This window comes from Chrysochloris asiatica, unplaced genomic scaffold, assembly GCF_000296735.1.
Source record: "Chrysochloris asiatica unplaced genomic scaffold, ChrAsi1.0 scaffold00249, whole genome shotgun sequence".
NCBI classification, from domain to species: domain Eukaryota; kingdom Metazoa; phylum Chordata; class Mammalia; order Afrosoricida; family Chrysochloridae; genus Chrysochloris; species Chrysochloris asiatica.
The window spans coordinates 3,300,499-3,307,295 of NW_006408767.1; positions in this window are offsets into that span (position 1 = coordinate 3,300,499).

Genomic DNA, 6,797 nt, shown 5'->3' on the forward strand with positions numbered 1-6,797 from the left:
CCTCGGAAACCCTATGCAGGGTCACTATGAGTCGGTACCGACTCCATGGCACACCACCACCACCACCAAGCAGTGTTTGATGGCTACAGTCTTCACTGTTTTGCTATTTTGTGAGAGTAAAATATTTACTAGAAGCCAAATGCCTATCAGTCGGAGTGTAATTACATGAATTGTGATGAACAGCCATTAAAATGCTGCTGTGGAGCGGCATTTCTTTATCAACATGTTGAAATATTCACAATATACAGCACTGTTAGATGCAGAAGATAATATGGCAATATAACTAATGGGATCCCGTTTTGGCTGTGTTTATTTTTAAGTGTATGGCATGCAGGGATAATTAGGCAAAGAAGAAGGTTTGGGAGGACACTGCCAGAAAGATGGCAATGCACGTATTCGCTAGCAATTTATGAGAATAATCATTTTTGAAATCACCAATTTGACTGGTGAAAACTGATAATTTGTTGTTTTAATTTGCATATCTTTAGTTTTTGGAGAAGTTGAACATTTTTTCATGTTTTTGACTATTTGTAGTTATTATTTTGTGGACTATATAGTCTTGTCTTAAAATAATGCTCCCATGTCGTATTCATCTTTTGAAATCCTTATTTGAAAAACGATTTTATTTCATTAAAAAAATGTATTGTGAATTAGGTGAAGCTTTACAGAGCAGATCATCAGTTTTACATTCACCAAGTCCTGTGCATTTGGTTTTATCTCATGGATTGTAATCCCCTCAGAGTAACATCACTTATTCCACGTCTTCCCTGTTTCTATTCCTCCTTCTCTCCCAACTCTTCTGAACTTTGTCCTTGGGTAAATGCTGCTGCTTTGATCTCAACTGGTTGATTATTGTAATGTGTGCATTCCTTACTAGTGTTATTGTTTATTTTATCAACCTTTCTATTGTTTGGCTGAAAATTGATCCATGGAGGTTCAATTTCAGGACTGACGGGTTGCTAAGGTCCATAGTCTTGGGGGTTCCAACAGTCTTTATCCATCCCGTCAGCCTGGTCTGTTTATGATTTTGAGTTTGTTCCATATCTTCTCCCACTCTATCCAGGACAATCTAAAGTGATCCCTTTCAATGCAATGGGTAGTGGTAGCCACCTAGTTCTTCTGGTCTCAGGGTCATGAAGACTGATGTTCATGTAGTACATTGGACTAGTTGTTTTCATGTGTCTTCTATATTCATCACTCTTCTTTCCTCCAGACAAAGAGAAGCCAATAGTTGTATTTTAGAGCCACACAAGAGCTTTTCACACCTCAGTAGCTACTCACCAAAGTAGGATGTAGAACAATCTTTGTGAACTTACTGCCCTCTGAGACGTTGGTGTCCCCTGATACTATGGTCTTACTCCCAGTGACTTATTCTCTCAAAGTGTTTGGTTATGTCTAAGAAGTTTTCATAACTTTCCCCTTTGTATGCTCCTCCACATTCATGGATATATTTGCAGTAAAGATACTCATATACAAATATCCTCTGTCAAATCTACATATATTTTAGGGTATACTCCTACTTTCCCTTCCACACCTATTCAGCCTGTGTGTCTATTTAATTGTACATTGCTTTCTCTTCACCCAAGTAGCACTCATATTTGTTTATTTTCAAATTGAAAACAGTCTGTTCTATCTTGAAATCTACTTGACTTCTTCATTTGGAAATTCTATTCCCTATTTTTACTTGGTAATTGTTTTCATTATAAATTGATAACTCTGGTTCTCTATTTTCAGTCTTAATCATTCATTTTATCTTGATACTTCTATATGTGCTGTAGGATAGACATTGGACTGCTAACCACAAGGTTGGCAGTTCAAACCTACCAGCCACTCCAAACCCACCAGCCACTCCTCAGAAACCCTATACAGGCTAGCTAAAAGTTGGAACCAATTCAACGACAATTAACAACAATAACAACATATCTGGGTTGACTTTTGGGTGGTGGTATCATGTATATCAGTGTCAGGTTGTTGCGTATTGTTGTTAATTCTCTGTGTGAAAAACTCCCTTTAGTATTTCTTATAAGATTATTCTGGGTTTTACACGTTTATTTAATTTTTGTTTATTTGAAAATGCCCTAATTTCACTGCTGTATTTGAGGGAAATTTTTGCTAGGTTTATGATTTGTGGTTGGAAAATTTTTCTTTCAGAATTTTATATATGTCACCCCATTGCTTTCTTGTGTGTATGTTTTCTGCTGAGAAATCAGAGTCTCCTTTGTCGGAAAGTTTTCATTTTTCCCAAGCTGCTCTCAGGACTTTGCTCCCTTGTCTTTGGTTTTGGAAACTGTGTTTATGTTTATGTATTGGTGATTTTCTTTTGGAGTCTATCATGTTTGAGGTTTGTTCAACTTCTTGATTGCATATCTTCTTTCTTTCTTTTTTAAAGCTTTTATTGTGAATTGAGTGATAGTTGACATGGGAGAATATCGGTTTTGCACTCATCCTATTGTATTTCATTTCTTTGCAATGATTACAATCCTCTCCATGCATCATCATTCAACATTATTTGCTTCTATTCCCTCTGTTTTTTATTTGTTTGGTCTTTTGATGTACACAAAAATACTTAGGAATAGATAAGCATTTAAACAACCCAAGGGTACATTCACAAGCCTGCCTCCTGGCCGCTAGCTCTCAGTCCCTCCTTTCCATGAGTCTAGAGTCCTCAGCTGCTCCCTCTCTCCATGTCCTCATCTCTGCCTCCATCTCTGGTGTCACTGCTTCTCTGGATAGGGTCCCACATTCCGCTCATGCTCTGCTCCCAGTAATTAGATCATAAAGAAAACCCTCTTTTGTTTTTCCTGAGTATTTCACATTGACTGTCATTGTATGAGTTCACATTGAATTTATTTCTCCAATGAGGCCTTGCTTGCTCCTATAACTCCAAGAAGACTCTGTCCATCATGAAGATAAGACTTATTAGTTTGGCAAAAAGAAAGGATTAAAGAGGAGCAGATTCATGAATTAGATGAGGGAAGCCAAAACTCCAAAAAGAAGCAGATAAAGTCCTATTCATTTATGGGTTATCAACACCCCTAGCAGGGGCTTGATCAAAAGGAGGAATGTGTTAGCAAACATCTAAATTATAGAGATGTTCAGGCCAAACTTCTCAATGAAGGAAGCCAAAGGAGAGAGAGAGTGGAGATGTGGTTGTTCTCAGGAAGAATGTCATCAGAATAGTATAGGAAGTGTGCTTTGAAACTGGTTGCACAAACTATTTCTAAATAAGTTAACTGAGAGGTAAGAAAGAATTGTTTCTGAGATAATAGTGGTAACAGTCACTCTGAGCTTTCTAAACTAAACTTCCTCTTTCATGTAGATGAAAAGTCTACCTCCTCTTCAGAACTTTGCAGCACTTTGTACTTTCACTTCATACTACTCAATTTGAGTTGTTATTCCTCAAGAAAACTCTTTGTTCTTACTCCTAACAGAGTACGAGATTGTCTTCTATGACAGAATATTTTACTGACTTTTTTTCTGACTCAAAGGAAAAGGCTTATAGATGGTCAATTTTCATAAATGTGTTTCACAAAAGACCCCAAATTTCTGATTCTGTCTTGAGATCTGCCTAATTAATTGCCTGGAAAGTCTATGGGCTCTGGATCTGGTGTCCATGCCCATAGCCAAATACTAGAATGCCTACTGGGTACAAATGGTGGTGGTGGCTGTGGAGTGGCCAGTTTTGGAGGCATGAGGCTGCAACTAGAGGCAGCTTGGAAGGATTCCACTCTCAAATGAATGATTTGAAGTCACTCTTTGGGTTGTGAGAACAGCATCATACAGATTTCAATCCATGCTCCCAGGACAAGGCAAGGGCAAGAATCAAGGCTTGAGTCACTCCTCTGTCCCAAGAGCCATATGACCTTCTCTTTCTGGGTCATTAGTGTCTCATCTTGGAAATAGTGATAAAAATAGGCTCTACATTCCTAAAGTACAGGATCAGGCCAAACTATTCCCAAAGCCCTCTCTTTTTACCCATCCACCAGGGCCCTGATCTCTGGAAAGCCTCCTTGGATGAGCCAGTGCTTTCTCCTGTATGAGAGCTTAAATTCTAAAGCCCCAGTGTATGAAAGAATGCAGTCTACATTGGGAGCTCTACCTCCATTTTGAGTCTTGACATAAATTCATTCTCCATCTAAGTTATTTCTGGTCATTAACCAGCAATGTGTCTGTGGCATTGCCTTTAGACAGAGTGTGTTTGAAAGTTGATTACAATTCTCCTAGCCAGCCCATTAAGGGGCAGTTTTGCTCTCAGTGGACTTACTGGGTGTGCCCTTAATGGAAGTTGGGATGCCAGGGCCACATGGTCATGAGTCATACCCCAACTAACAAGTAGCCAACTGGTTGAAGGGACCCAGAACCAACCCTGTAAACTTTTCTAATCTGCAATTGTGTATATATCTCAGTTATGGTTCTTTCCCTGACAGTGACAAATTGCCCTGCCCCCAATCATAATATTGTGAAGATTCCTTTTGCTTTCTATCTTCTATAATTAGCTGCTTGTCTGTGAACCGTTTGGATACCAACCATATGGCCTCATGATGATCTCTTTCATCCAGATGATGTTTGTCTTGTTTGTGTCCTGTTGATGGCTTGATAAAAGAGTGTCTATTAAATATATTTGAATTTCTACTCTTTTTTCCTCTAAAGACTTCTGTGATCACCTCACCTGACCCGACTAACCATTCTAGCCAGACTTTCATTTGCATATGTCTCATCTCTCATCTTACTCACTCAATTCTTTCCACAAGCAGTCTTGGAGCTTTACTTGTTTAAGCACATTTGTTTCCTCAGAGACTCTCCTGTTCTAGAGATGCATGTGTTTGCACAATACTCCTGTAGTTCAGGGAGGCTCATGCAGCTGTAGAAAGGCATAGGATGGAACATTATGGTGCACCTGCCTAGGAAGTACCATGGATAGAGATGGTGAGCAGGGTCTTCAAGGGCTGAGAGCTTCCAGGAGGAGCAGAATAGGGAAGCTGGGTACCCTGGATCGGGGAGGTATAGGGTCTGCAAGGATGTCAGTGGTTTTCGAGAGACAGGGTTGGGCCCAGGGCCATCATCTATGTCACCAGAAGCCTGGACTCTTGCTTTTATCTCGTGAAACAATCAGAAACAGTGTCAGACTATGTGAGGGAACCTCAAAAAATTCATGGAAAAATGCAATTTTTAAAAAATGTGATTTTTACATTATCTTTTTGAAGCCCACTTATACATAGCAAATGAGTGTGGTGGTTCTGTAAGATAAACACTGGACTTTTAACCACAAGGTCCATAGTTTGAGTCCACCAGCTGCCCCAGGAGAAAGATGAGGCTTTCTGCTTCTGCAAAGATTTACAGCCTTGAAAACCCTATACTGGGTCACTATGAGTCAGAACTGACCCAAGGACATTTAACAACCACAATAACATATATGAAATGACATACTATATTGGGCAAATCTCCTGCACAAGATCTCTTTAAAGAGTTGAAGATCAAAGAAACAATTTGAGGACTAGGGTGCACCTGACGCAAGCCATGATATTTTCAATGATCTCATATGTATGTGAAAGTTGGATAACGAATAAGGAGGACTGTAGAAGAATTGATGCATTTGAGTTATGGTGTTCTAGGAGAATATTGACAGTGCCATGGGCAGCCAAAAGAACAAATAGATCTGTGTTGGAGGAAGTATAGCCAGAATGCTCTTTGGAGGCCAGGATGGCCAGACTACGTCTTTCATACTTTGGACATATTGTCAGGTGGGACCAGTCACTGGAGAAGGATAGCATGTTTAGTAAAGTGGAAGGTCAGAGAAAAAGAGGAAGACCTTCAATGAGATGAATTGGAACAGTGGAAGCATCAATGGGCTCAAACGCAGTAACAATTGTGAGGTTGGCCCAGGACTGGGCAGTGTTTTGTTCTGTTGCGCATAGGGTCGTTATGTGTCAGTACTGACTCGATGACACCTAAAAACAACAGCATAGCATATATAGTCAGGTGAGGAAAAGAGTGATCCTGGGGAGGTCAGGGAAGCTTTGTGAGGACAGAGGGAGAATAGACCAGAAGAGGAGTGGGGAGCACTTAGGGAAAGGGAGACAGGCACTTGGGGAAAGGGCGACACCCCCTCCTAGGATCTGAGGGCAGACTGGTGTGAACAGGACAGGCAGCTGGGCTGGAAAAGTGGAATCAAGAAAAGGAGGCCTTGGAGGTTTGCTGGAGACTCGATGGCTCACTTTCTTTTCTTTTTTTTTTTTTTTTTTTTAATGTGCTTTGAGTGAAAGTGTATAGAACAAATTAGTTGGGTTTTTTGTTGTTTTGAGCTTTTATTGTGAATTGAATGAAAGTTTGCAGGGCAGATTATCAGTTTTACATTCAACAAATCATCTTTTGTTTCATTGTGATGATTACAATCCCCTCCATGAACTATCCGTTAACAGTATTTACCTCTATTCCTTTTTTTTTTTATGTACACATACCAGCTGTTCTGCGGGAGAAAGATGAGGCTTTCTACTCCCATAAAGACTTATAGCCTAGGAAACCCAGTACAGGGTCACTCTGAGTTGGAACCGACTCCACGGCATATAACAACAACAACATATACAGAACAGAAAATATGTATTTGTTTAAATGTTCAAAAGGCACTTTGAACAAGCCAGCCTCCTGCCTACAGGCACACAACCTTTCTCAGTCCATAGGAAAATAGTCCTCAGCTGCTTTATCTCTCTATGCCATCACCTCTGCCACCATCTCTGCTGTTGCTGCCCTCTGGGTTAGGATCCCAAGCTCCACTCAAGCTCTTCCTTCTTGATGGTTCT